Here is a 14,284-nt window from a genome sequence, read left to right on the forward strand (position 1 = left end):
TTCCCTAACCTGATGTCCTCCAGATGTTTTCTGTAACTTCCATCAACCCCAGTCAGTGTGGCAAATATTTAGGAATGATGGGAGTTGTAGTCCCAACAATACCTGGATGGTGCCAAGTTGGGTTAATATTTACTAGGAGTGCAGCTTTTTTAGTTGAGGCCCAACATTTTGGAATGTTTCCCAGGAGGTGTATCTGCCATATTCTCTCACTATTTTTCAAATGCAGGTGAAGGAATTTTAATTTATCAGGCCTTGGAGGGGTGGCTTTTAGACTGGCTGTCACTCTTTTCTGTTTTTCTTTATGTACTTTATAGATTGATTTTATTGCATTTTGATAATGGGTTGAATCCAGATATTGGCTCCCCTTCCCTCTGCATCTCACAAATCTGCTTCAGGGTCTGAGGATCCTCCAGAAGAGTGGGGTAGATAATTTGGGGGGGCTGGTGGGGGAGGAGGAATTGGCTAAAATTGCCCCCATGCTTTTGCATGCAAAAGATCCCACGTTCCATCCAAAGATCTCCAGGTGGGGTGGGGAAAGACCCCTGTCTGAAACCTTGGTGAGCTGCTGGCAGTCAGAGTAGACAGTAGTGAGCTAGGTGGCATAACTTGGTATAAGACAGCTTCCTCTTTTTTTTAGTTGGATTCAGTGTTCTGTACTTGCTTAGCATTTTTACAATTCTTGTGTGTTGTTTTCTACAAAAAATCATATTAAATTCAAAAACGTCATAAAATGCATTGTGGACTACTAGCCAGCAGTTCTAGCCATCCAGCCTCAACCTTTTTCAGGATAAATCATTCCATTCCTCCTCCCGCCCTTTTTTTTCTTTCTGCCCCTGCAACAAACACCAAACATTCCATGACCCCAAAGATGCTTAGTCCTCATTGGGATGTTTTGGTGTTTTTTCTGCTGCAAACCTTGGGGTTCCCCCATGCCTGCTTATTCCTCTCTATTGTGTGTAGATGGGGCAATTTTGGTTACATGAGGATTCGCACTCAAAGAATGTCTTTGTTATTATGATGATGATGCAGCTTTTTTTAAAAAAAACAAACCTACCATACTAGAATCCCCAAATGCATCCAAAGAGCAGTTTGAGGATTTGTTGTGAAAACAGTTTTAAAGAGAAAACTGAACTGATCGGCAGTGGCTGCAAACCCAGCATGGTTGGATTTCAGACCTTACGGGCAAAGGAAGCATTTCCCCATGGGGCTTGCTGTAAACTATGCTTTAGGCAGGGATCACTGCAGCCAATCCCTGTGGGACTCACTGTAACCACCAATCAGCTGATCAGCAATGCTAGCAAGCCCTACTTTGGGCAGGAATTAGTTGCAATCAGCTGACTGTTGATCAGCACTTAAAGTAAGCCTTGCTTGCTAAGGAACAATTGGGAATGCACTTTAAGACTTCTGATTGTTCCTTTACAGAGATGTCTTTGCTTGCAACGCATGTGATGTCACTTATGACATCCAGTATGAGGCAAGTGGGCATGGTTTGGAGAAAGCTGCCTCACAGCATTGTAGACTATACTGAGCTAGATGGGTCAGTGGCCAGACTCTGTTTAAGGGAGCTTTCTCTGAGCCTTGTAGTATCATTAGTCTACAAGGAACAAAAAGGATTTAGGATTTCAGTGTAAAAAACTGGGGTGCACTTAAGGAATTGGTGCATATTTGCCACTGGATTGCAGCACATATCCATGTCTATACTACCCCTCCTCATTACAGCAGTCACCAACCGTTTGGGTGTATGGGTACATTTGCAGACTGGAGAACCTGTTGTGGGCACACATAACACAACCAAGTATGCATTGCTTCTTTCAAGCCTAATTTCAGTGGGTGGGAGAGGGGAACCTGTGGGCATCAGGGAAGTTTTCTGTCAGTGTCGTGTTGGTGACCCCTAACATATATTGCACATATATTTAATACATTTTTCAACCAATGTTTATATACAGAGCTGCACCACCATTGAACTGATTTGGATAGAATTAATGTGCAAAAGGTCTTCATCCTTCTGGATGAAGAAATATTTGGGTTGCTGAAGAAATTTTTTAAAAAAATAGATGTATTTTTAAAAACAAAACACTGCCCATATTTGAAGGCCCACCTTTATAAATTACTTTTTAAAAATCTTGCAGATTTCATCTTGATGACTAATTAGATTAATATGAGATATGTCTTCATTTTATGTATGAGACAGTCTTAATTTTTGCAGGGGGCAGGGAAGAAATTACTTCTAGGATTATTTCTCCTGTATGTTAGGATAATGTAAAACCAGTGCTTATGAATCTTATCTTTACAATCTGATCTTCAAGGGCTGCCCAATGGCACATGTGGAGTTAGGTTTTCAACAATGTACCCATAATTGTTTACATGTGGACACAAACACACGTTGAAATGGGGTGGTGGTGATTGGCTGCTTCATAAGAACATAAGAACATAAGAAGAGCCTGCTGGATCAGGCCAGTGGCCCATCTAGTCCAGCATCCTGTTCTCACAGTGGCCAACCAGGTGCCTGCGGGAAGCCCGCAAGCAGGACCCGAGTGCAAGAACACTCTCCCCTCCTGAGGCTTCCGGCAACTGGTTTTCAGAAGCATGCTACCTCTGACTAGGGTGGCAGAGCACAGCCATCATGGCTAGTAGCCATTGATAGCCCTGTCCTCCATGAATTTGTCTAATCTTCTTTTAAAGCCGTCCAAGCTGGTGGCCATTACTGCATCTTGTGGGAGCAAATTCCATAGTTTAACTATGCGCTGAGTAAAGAAGTACTTCCTTTTGTCTGTCCTGAATCTTCCAACATTCAGCTTCTTTGAATGTCCACGAGTTCTAGCATTATGAGAGAGGGAGAAGAACTTTTCTCTATCCACTTTCTCAATGCCATGCATAATTTTATACACTTCTATCATGTCTCCTCTGACCCGCCTTTTCTCTAAACTAAAAAGCCCCAAATGCTGCAACCTTTCCTCGTAAGGGAGTCGCTCCATCCCCTTGATCATTCTGGTTGCCCTCTTCTGAACCTTTTCCAACTCTATAATATCCTTTTTGAGATGAGGCGACCAGAACTGTACACAGTATTCCAAATGCGGCCGCACCATAGATTTATACAATGGCATTATGATATCGGCTGTTTTATTTTCAATACCTTTCCTAATTATCGCTAGCATGGAATTTGCCTTTTTCACAGCTGCCGCACACTGGGTCGACATTTTCATCGTGCTGTCCACTACAACCCTGAGGTCTCTCTCCTGGTCAGTCACCGCCAGTTCAGACCCCATGAGCGTATATGTGAAATTCAGATTTTTTGCTCCAATATGCATAATTTTACACTTGTTTATATTGAATTACATTTGCCATTTTTCTGCCCATTCACTCAGTTTGGAGAGGTCTTTTTGGAGCTCTTCGCAATCCCTTTTTGTTTTAACAACCCTGAACAATTTAGTGTCATCAGCAAACTTGGCCACTTCACTGCTCACTCCTAATTCTAGGTCATTAATGAACAAGTTGAAAAGTACAGGTCCCAATACCGATCCTTGAGGGACTCCACTTTCTACAGCCCTCCATTGGGAGAACTGTCCGTTTATTCCTACTCTCTGTTTTCTGCTTCTTAACCAATTCCTTATCCACAAGAGGACCTCTCCTCTTATTCCATGACTGCTAAGCTTCCTCAGAAGCCTTTGGTGAGGTACCTTGTCAAACGCTTTTTGAAAGTCTAAGTACACTATGTCCACTGGATCACCTCTATCTATATGCTTGTTGACACTCTCAAAGAATTCTAATAGGTTACTGAGACAGGACTTTCCCTTGCAGAAGCCATGCTGGCTCTGCTTCAGCAAGGCTTGTTCTTCTTTGTGCTTAGTTAATCTAGCTTTAATAATACTTTCTACCAGTTTCCCAGGGACAGAAGTTAAGCTAACTGGCCTGTAATTTCCGGGATCCCCTCTGGATCCCTTTTTGAAGATTGGCGTTACATTTGCCACTTTCCAGTCCTCAGGCACGGAGGAGGACCCAAGGGACAAGTTACATATTTTAGTTAGCAGATCAGCAATTTCACCTTTGAGTTCTTTGAGAACTCTCGGGTGGATGCCATCCGGGCCCGGTGATTTGTCAGTTTTTATATTGTCCATTAAGCTTAGAACTTCCTCTCTCGTTACCACTATTTGTCTCAGTTCCTCAAAATCCCTTCCTGCAAATGTTAGTTCAGGTTCAGGGATCTGCCCTATATCTTCCACTGTGAAGACAGATGCAAAGAATTCATTTAGCTTCTCTGCAATCTCCTTATTGTTCTTTAGTACACCTTTGACTCCCTTATCATCCAAGGGTCCAATCGTCTCCCTAGATGGTCTCCTGCTTTGAATGTATTTATAGAATTTTTTGTTGTTGGTTTTTATGTTCTTAGCAATGTGTTCCTCAAATTCTTTTTTAGCATCCCTTATTGTCTTCTTGCATTTCTTTTGCCAGAGTTTGTGTTCTTTTTTATTTTCTTCATTCGGACAAGACTTCCATTTTTTGAAGGAAGACTTTTTGCCTCTAAGAGCTTCCTTGACTTTGCTCGTTAACCATGCTGGCATCTTCTTGGCCCTGGCGGTACCTTTTCTGATCTGCGGTATGCACTCCAGTTGAGCTTCTAATATAGTGTTTTTAAACAACTTCCAAGCATTTTCGAGTGATGTGACCCTCTGGACTTTGTTTTTCAGCTTTCTTTTTACCAATCCCCTCATTTTTGTGAAGTTTCCTCTTTTGAAGTCAAATGTGACCGTGTTGGATTTTCTTGGCAATTGGCCAGTTACATGTATGTTTAATTTAATAGCACTGTGGTCACTGCTCCCAATCGGTTCAACAACACTTACATCTCGCACGAGGTCCCGGTCCCCACTGAGGATTAAGTCCAGGGTTGCCGTCCCTCTGGTCGGTTCCATGACCAACTGGTCTAGGGAATAGTCATTTAGAATATCTAGAAACTTTGCTTCTTTGTCATGACTAGAACACATATGCAGCCAGTCTATGTCCGGGTAGTTGAAGTCACCCATTACTACCACATTTCCTAGTTTGGATGCTTCCTCAATTTCATATCTCATCTCCAGGTCTCCCTGAGCATTTTGATCAGGGGGACGATAGATCGTTCCCAGTATTAAGTCCCTCCTGGGGCATGGTATCACCACCCACAACGATTCTGTGGAGGAGTCCGCCTCTTTTGGGTGCTTCTGGAGACTAGGTTAAAGTAACTCTCTTGCCCCCCCCCTTTATTCTTCTCAAGTTCTTTTTAAAAAAGAAATACCATCATGGGATCCTTTTTCAGTTAAAAGATTAGAATCTTTCTGAGGGAAAACTGTTAATATCATTTGTGAAAATGGAAGGGATGTAAAAGGTTATACAGAAATTGTGTTTAGCTTGTAACCCTATCCCTACTCGCCTGGAAGGAAGACCCATTGAACTTGATGGGACTTGCTTCTGAGTAGACACGTATGGGATTCACACTGTTGGAATAGCAAGGTATATGAATTTGTACATAAGTGAAGCTTTCCTTAAAACAGGTCTCTTGTGGTTGAGGTATTATATCTTGTATGGATGTGGTGAAGAAATCAGGAGCAGAAAGCCTGCATTATAGCGACTATAACTGATTTGTTTATATGTCTGCAGAAAACTGCAGATTCTGCTAGAGGTCTCTGTCTCGGGCAAATCTATGCATAAAATATATGGAAGCTAATGTACTCCTGTTTGTTATTTTTATTACTTTCTAAAACAGTTTTCAATTTTTATATTAGGCAAAATCTAAGAGCCAATATGGTATAGTGGTTAAAACAGCACCCTCCAAATGTGCTGGATTCCAACTCCCATCTAGACTCTCAGCCAGCAAGACCAGTTGTCAGGGATGATGGTAACTGTAGTACATTCACTATCTGGAGGGCACCATGTTGGCTATTTCTGGGTTAGAGTGTTGGACTTGGCCTGTGGAGACCTAGTTTTGATCCTGGCCATGAGTAATGCTCATTGGCCATGAATAATGCTCAATAGGTTATTCATGCGGTTTCCCCCTAACTTGTCTCACAAGGTTGTTGGGAGAATAAAATGGAACATAACTAAGGAAGGGGTATAAATTTGAAAAATAAATGAAAGTATACTTAGCTATGGAAATGCAGCTAGATGAACAATTAGAACAGGCTTTTTAATAGTCACTTGCTTTTCCCATGGAGCATTAAGTTAAGGCTTGGTTAACAGATGCACAATACAGTCAGCAGATACGGATTCACTATTTGAATGTTGCTTTGTTTTGCCTGCAAATAGAAAACTAGCCAAACAAGGAGCAGGCTGATTAGATAATTTCTCCCTGAAGTGCTATTTCTTACTTGCAGAGAATGTCTTTACAAGGGGAAAATGGTACCCCATACATATCGCTGCTTGAACAACCAAACCCAGTGCAGCCATCTAGTCAGATGCTTGCCAAATTTGCATTTTTGCTGTCCTAAGTAGGGAGCAAATATAGAAAGTTTATCTAAATCTAGGGTGGGGAACCACCAGATTCTAGAGCAAGCATGCCTTCCCAAGGGGCCCATTTTGGCCCACGAGGCCATTTCATCCAAGCCCACTAGTGACATCAGCTGATGGGTGGGAGGGCAGAGTTTGTTCCTGCCTTTCCTGAGTGATCCTGTTGCCAGCAGGGAACATGCCTGAGCTCATGCTAGGGTCAGGAAGGAGGGGGGGAGAACCCCAGGATGTCGAAAGGAAAAGACGTGGTAATGAAATTCCAAAGGATTTATTAAAAATATCAAGAGAAACTGCCCAACGCATTTCGGCAAGACAGTCACTGCCTTCGTCAGGGTCTAAAACACATAAACATGAAACATAATCAATAACTAAACTGAAACAAATAACTACATACAGTATATAACTAAACCACAAACTGGGATGGGGAAAACAAACAGATTACTCATGTACTGAATGTAGAAATTCTGTATAAAACTATCCAATAATCAGAAAATGTCGCTATGACAAATAAACTGTGACTCTACACATGAAAATGAATCGAGTGGTGATCATCACGGAAAAACGTCCAAATTTATACTGCCCTTCGTAAAGAGTCTCCGTAAATTGGCTGTGATTCATCGCAGCTGTGTATAAGGGATCGTCTCCAAATATCAAAACTCACAATTCCAGACTTTCATTCAGACCACCTGGAACAAGCGTGCCGAGTTCCAGGATCCATGCAAGTTCATTCCTCATTTGTTTTGTGTATTTTGCATATGAATTTTTTCTAAAGCCCAGAACTTAAAATCTGCAAGGGAATGTCCACAATTGACAAAATGTTCAACAAGGGGAGCGCCTGATCTTTGATGCCTAATGTTACCTAAATGTTCACCTTACCTTACTTTCAGAGCTCTGCAAGTCTGACCTACATACAACTTGGGGCAGCTACTTGATTTATTTTCATGTGTAGAGTCACAGTTTATTTGTCATAGTGACATTTTTTGATTATTGGATAGTTTTATACAGAATTTCTACATTCGGTATGTGAGTAATCTGTTTGTTTTCCCCATCCCGGTTTGTGGTTTAGTTATATACTGTATGTAGTTATTTGTTTCAGTTTAGTTATTGATTATGTTTCATGTTTATGTGTTTTAGCCCCTGACGAAGGCAGTGATTGTCTTGCCGAAATGCGTTGGGCAGTTTTTCTTGATATTTTTAATAAATCATTTGGAATTTCATTACCACGTCTTTTCCTTTCGACATCCTGGGGTTCTCCCCCCCCTTCCTGACCCTGTTACTTTGGATGCCATCCACTTCTGTTATTTGAACTCATGCTAAGCAGGTTCTCCCCCTGCATCGGCTGATGCAAAGAGAGAGCAATCCAAGCAAGTGCTGTTTCAAGCAGTCTCCCCCACCCCTTTAAAGTGTGATCTGTAATTGGGCGGGGAGACTGCTGCAAACAGTACTGCAAAATGCTTTAAGACAGTCCTCGTGTGGATGCTGTCTTCAAGCAGCAATCTTTAAAGTGGGGGGAGAGACTGCTCAAAGAGTGCTGTTAAGATAAGCACTTGTTTCTTCATCGCTGCATGATGGAACAGTCCCTGCCAGACCAATGTCTGGAAGCAGGCATTGGCTCTAGCAGGGACTGTCCTGTTGCACAATGATGGAGGAAAAAAACCCCATCTGCTTGCTTTGGAAAGATCAGCATGGGGTGGGCTTTCTAAGCTGCCACTGCTTTTCAAGCTTTAATTACAGAGCTTGATAGCAGTGGTGCAGGGCAGGCTTTGCAAGGTGGGGCAACCCACCTATCAGTCATGTGATGTCAGAGTGACAGCATGTGATTGACAAATATATTGCCACACCCACCTGTTAAGCCTGGCCCAGAGGGCCAAATAATTTCCCACTCCTGATCTAGAGCCTGTAAGCTACCAGTTAGAACAAATTAAACCAGAACTATCACTAGAAGCTAAAATGATGAAACTGAGGTTATCATACTTTGGACACATCATGAGAAGACATGATTCACTAGAAAAGACAATAATGCTGGGAGAAACAGAAGGGAGTAGAAAAAGATGAAGGCCAAACAAGAGATGGATTGATTCCATAAAGGAAGCCACAGATCTGAACTTACAAGATCTGAACAGGGTGGTTTATGACTTGAAAGCACATAACAACAACAACAACAAGCTACCAGCCTTAGCTGGCAGGCTACATTGAACTTGGAGGATCACCAGTTGTGCAGGACTGCCCTAAGTGATTGGTACATTTATCATGGTTGCATGTAATGATAAGCCATGGTTTAGTTCAGGGGTAGCCAATGTGGTGCCCTCAAGATGTTGCTGGACTGCAGGTCCCCTCAACCTTGACCATTGGGAGTTGGGAGTCCCAACAACATCTAGAGGGTACCATGTTGGCTACCCCTTGGTTTCATGCACACACATCTTGGGCTCATGTCTGTCCCATACTCTTTTCCTTCACATGGGAGCAGGGTTGCCAGGTTTCTGGCCTGAGACTGATCCTGTATCTTTAGGAGAAGAGAAAGTCAGGCAAGTGCAGGTGTTCTTGCAACACTGTAATGAGAAAAACCACAAGGTGGAATTCTCCCTTCCCCCTGCACAACTTTTAAAGATACAGAAGACCAAGGTCGCGATCAGAGTGTACTTCATAAAAAAGACTCAAGGTTGTTCTGAGCTTGGTAGAATAAGCCTACGAAAACAAGCTCTGTACTTTGAAGAAATTGTTACCTAGGAAGGTTTACAAGTACCCAGTAAATCTTGTCTTTGAAGATAAACTCGCTAAAAGAGTATGAAATAAGCTGATTATTTTCATTGTATGTCATGTATTTACATTAATATTGTGGGCATATGTGATTTCTTCTCTAAGATAAACTGTCAGACTTTATGGAACAATGGGATAGATAGAAGAATAAAACTGAGGAAAATAGTGTTTTCTCATCTGGAATACTTAACTAGACAAAATGGCCAAACAAATCCATTTCAGAGAATAAGATTTAGCTTGGCAGAATGCTCTGCCTCAGCTTTTGAACAAGAGTATTTATCTTTACCACCTTTCTAAAGCTGATGACAAAGAGCCAATGAAACCATACAGGTTCTGTTTATTTTATTACAAGAAGAACAGACTGTATGTTTTTGGTGAAAATACTGGATAGACTGTAGCAGTATTTAAACATTCTAGGTTCTACAGTGATCCTAAATTGACAAAAAATTAAAAAGCAAAGAAAAGATTCTTTGTGGTGAACTCTGAACCACAGTTAACATTCCCACTTTCCCTGTGGTTGGATATTTCTCCATCTACAAAAATGAGTGCAATGTTAACTCCTTCAAAACAGCGGCAAAAACCACCTCCAATTTCTCAGAATGGCATTGGAGAATTACCATTTTTGTAGGTTTTGTTCAGAGAAGCAATTTGGGGAAGGGGTGGAACTCTCTGTTCATCATATTCAGAGGACTGTGAAAATCAAGGAAGGTTCTCTAGATGCAGAAATGTTAAAGGGGAAAGCAGAATAAGGCCAGGTTCACATGGGAGCTAAAATCCATATTGAATTTGAAGCTTTTCCCCTTTGCGATAGAGTTCCACGGTTCACACATGTCCGTCCTCCCTACCTTCCAATTTGCTGTCTTGTTCACACACCTTCGCCTTTATTAGTATCGCTGTTTCCTTGTGGCCCTGCCCCCCCATTTAAATGTTAACTCCCTCTGGAACATCCCCATTGCTAATCAAGAAGGGGTGGGTTTTTCTATCAATCTCACACTAAGCCGGGAGACAGTGGGGGGGTGCAACTGACACCAAATTACTTTTTTTCTGTTGTCAGTTTCATTTCCTCTAGACAAAGCCCTTTTTTGTGAATACGGAATGAAATGTTTATAGTGCACAGTGTGTATATTTGTGTGTTTGTGCGCACACCAGCTCTTTGTGAACGAGACCTTAGTTGCAACAGGGCTTCTGCAGGAGCTTTCCCTGGGCTGTGTCCCGGTTGGAAAGTGTTAGATGGGGAGGTCGGGTTGACCCCTCTCTCCTTCCCCTCCAGAAAACCAAGCAGGGCTGCCCTGGTGCATCCCATGGCAAGTCCTCTCTCTGGGCTGCATCTCTTCCCTCCTCCTTGGGCTTTCACGCTGGCTGTAGGCAGCCTTCGCTGGCTGGCAGGACTGCTTGCCGCTGCCTTGAAGGGGAGGGGGTGAGGGGCTGCTCGCCTGCCTGTGTCCCGAGCACTGGCCCTAATACCCGCCTGGACTCTTCCCCACAAACTGGCGCTGAGCGAAGTAGCTGCTCCTCCTCCCCCTGGCAGAGAGAGGCGCAGGGGAGAGTGCCCCTTCTCTTCCCTCACTGCCCCCGCCTGGCTCATAAAGTAAAATAGTGAGTAAACGGAGCATATAGCTGGTTTAAATGACCGAGGGAGGGAACTTGCTGCGGGGAAAGTGGGGGAAAGGAAGGCTAGAGCGACTGGAAGTTTGTTAGTCAGCAGCAGGAAACAAAATGATGTCCATAGACAGTGTAGGGGGATGGAGAAAGGGAGGTGAACAACCCGTGCAGCTGAAAACAGCGGAGAAGAAAACACACACAGCAGATTGGCATCAAAGCATGTGCGGATTTTCAAACCGATTTCAGATTTTTATTGCATTGATTTAATCCGGATTTAAGGCAACAGCAGCTGAATGCACTTGCATTGACAAAAACATCATGCAAACGGTCCAAATTAAAAGGATCTGCAAAAAGCACCAGATCCACTTTAACCCAGAATGTGATCAGGCCCTAAGATGCTTTCGTTTGTTAAATCTAGTCACAACATTATGTAATTGAGATGTATGAAAGGCCTTCAGTTTTTGCCAATAACCCCATTTTTCTTTTGTACTTGAGATCACAGTTGACTTTAAAAAGTATAGTAGTGCTTCGTCAGTTATAGGAAAAAATAAGTTATATATCACTGACCCCACTCCACCAGACTGGGCATGATCCAGCCAGAGTTAAGCATCTTTCAGTCCCATGCATCTCAGCATTTAAGCAGGGCTGGATATCTTTTAAAATATGTGCCCAGTATATTTAAAAACATATCCCTGTTTTTAAAAATTGCCTATGTAATCATACTGAAGCCCTCCTATGATATGCTGAATGTAATTTAAAGCTGCCACATTTGTGTGGTTAAAGTTTTAATTATTTTTTATTTCCTAGAGGATATGAAGGACTGTCCAGCTACATTTGATTACTAAATGGATCAAGTACCTCTTTATAACGAGGCAGGCAGGCAGTGTGAGACTTTATACCTACAACTTGCACTTAGTAAAGTGATCTAAAAAAACAAGGAGGGTTCACCTAAAAAAAAATATCCGTACAGTAAAACAAAATTTAACTGTCTGGATAAGGGGGCAGATGGACTGTCTTACTGAATGTTTGCAGTCTAACCAATGGCTTTGCCTAATACAGTTTTCATGTATAGTTGAGAACATTAAGGTAGACTAGGTTATGTTTTCTGACAGCCTCATGGGTTCCAAAAGGCAGCAGTTTAGGAAAATGGAGGCATGGCAAGGCAGAGAAGTTTGTAAATGTACTGTTAGTAGCAAGTTACTTAGACTAAGGAACAAAAACTAAGGGCAGCAACTATATACAGCCAGCTAGATCCCTGTTGGCTCCCCAGATCATCTGGTCCTGCAGTATCTTTTACAGTACTATTATTTGGGCTAGGCTACAGAGCAGGAAAGACCAGACCAATCATCCCCTCTGCCTGAGATATGTCCCAGTGGCACTGAGAATAAGACACTGGTCCCTGCTGCCAGATTCCCTGGTTTGAGTCCCCTGGCGGGAAGAGCTTAGATTTACCACAGTATATACCTATGTATAGTTTTTGCTGCAATCCTCTGTAAATTTCATGCGATATATGAAATATGTGCTTTTGTATTGCATGTTCAAATTAGGATATTTAAAGATAGCATTTGTTAGATTGCTTTTGTATTATTTTTCATGGTAGCCTCATTCTGCAAAGGTTACAGAAAGTTCAGTGCTATTTCCTTGTTTGTTAAGTATATCAGTTGTCTTGCCATACCTCTTGGTAGTTGAAAAGAATATGTTTAGTCTGAGGTACCTAGGTAAAATTTTCAGACAGATGTTTCCTATAAACATGGAAGCTGAGTGTTGCTTTTGTTCCCCTGAATACAATATGAAGCATATGCTGAGTTGTGAAATGATTTGCCCATGCAAATGGCTCCTTATCCAATGTAAACTTTTGTGTAGCGTGTGGGATTTCCTTGCTTGTTTTGTAAGATGGATTGCCATGTCTCAAGTTTTAACATAATGGCACTCTTTTATTTTGTACTGGCCAGTAAGCAAAGCAAACTGTAGTACACAGTGTGGAAGCAAATGAGAGATATGATAAGGAGATGGACCTTTTCCCATTGTATGTCACTTGTTTATTTTTACAATTAAAGAAAATTAATAGAAAAATGTGTTAATCCAACACCTCTATTTATTTTATTTATTTATTTATTACATTTATATCCCACCTTTCCTCCAAGGACCTCAAGGTGGTGTATATGTTTTCCCCATTCTCCATTTTATTCTCACAACAACCCTGTGAGATAGGTTAGGCTGAGAGACTGTGACTGGCCCAAGGTCACCCAGCAAGCTTCATGGCTGAATCAGGATTTGAACCCTGGTCTCCTAGGTCCTAGTCCGATGCTACCTCTCTATATTGTTGATATTCACTGACTTGTTGTAAAAGGTTAAATGTGAAAGTCTAAACTAAGAGACCTATGAATTTTCAGTCTAAGCGAAGAACATTTTGTATTTTCAGTTTGTATGTGTATATTAAAATAGCCATCTTTTGTTATTACTGTTAGAAGAAATACAACAGCATGCACATGAATAACAAAGAAAATACAGTTCTAGCCCAGCCCTGCCAATTTCCTATCCTTGGGCCAATACCACTGTGCCTGAGGCAATGCTGTTGCCCTCCCTTGTACCCCATGCCTAAGGGTGCAATCAGGCATCGTGATCTTTCTTGCCCCACAATGTGGATTTTTAAGATTGATCCCATGTGCTCAGGACTGGGCTGTTAGTTCTTTAACTACAGATATAGGTTGTATGGAAAATCTTCTTATTAAAATCAAGTTCTTTAAAAGGAGGAACTAAAAATGTAATGTTTAATGTGTTGAGTTGTCACATGTGCTGTGAAACTTCCAGAATGTTGATTTTTCAATGAAGTAAACGTGTTGTGCTAATGAAATTTTTAAAATTTTGCAGCATACACTGTGAAATTTGAAACTGGAATTGAATGCTTTCTTAACTGCTATGCCTATTTTTTATATTGCACTTATATTATATTTGCCAGGTATATCCTGCATTTTCTAAGTGATGCCAAAATTTTACCAGAAAGAAATACTCTGATTTACAGGACAGGTGAGTAAAATGCAGGGGGTAGTTTTTTGTGTGCTGAATAGGTCTGAGCTTAACTTGGGAAATGGCCTTAGGAGAAATAGTCTGTCATATAATTAGAACTCAGACGAATAATGTTTGCATTATAGAAGACTTTAGGTGAATGTTAAGTTTCTTTACTGAAAACTGCAATAATATTCCATTTTTTAATTCTGACTGAAACATTTTGTTCCCATGTATCCAAATGAGAAGTTTGAAGTTGCTTAGCCAGGCAAGTGTGCAGGAAATAGCAGAAGGCTGTGATTGGTCTTAGCAGAGGCCTTTCACAGCCCTTCTTCTTGATCATTGTTCTATCCTTTCTCTTTTATTATATTTTTAATGATGAATTTGCAGGGTGGCTTCCATCTCCACACTAAAGGTATTTACTTAGATAGCTTGCTTATTTTGC

The 14,284-nt window shown here is 41.5% G+C and overlaps 1 protein-coding gene across 4 annotated transcripts in view; it reads left to right on the top strand.

The window, feature by feature from the left end:
• Window positions 1-14,284, top strand: part of LHFPL2 (LHFPL tetraspan subfamily member 2) — a 145,877-nt gene that overhangs the window by 50,298 nt on the left and 81,295 nt on the right. Inside the window, exon 3 of one of the 4 annotated variants that reach the window (XM_061620040.1) lies at window positions 13,793-13,860. The exons of the other annotated variants lie outside the window; for them this stretch is intronic. The gene's annotated coding sequence lies outside the window, so the exon portion shown is untranslated. The remainder of the gene's footprint in view (window positions 1-13,792; window positions 13,861-14,284) is intronic. 4 annotated transcript variants of the gene reach the window in all.

This window comes from Rhineura floridana, chromosome 1, assembly GCF_030035675.1.
Source record: "Rhineura floridana isolate rRhiFlo1 chromosome 1, rRhiFlo1.hap2, whole genome shotgun sequence".
NCBI classification, from domain to species: Eukaryota; Metazoa; Chordata; class Lepidosauria; order Squamata; family Rhineuridae; genus Rhineura; species Rhineura floridana.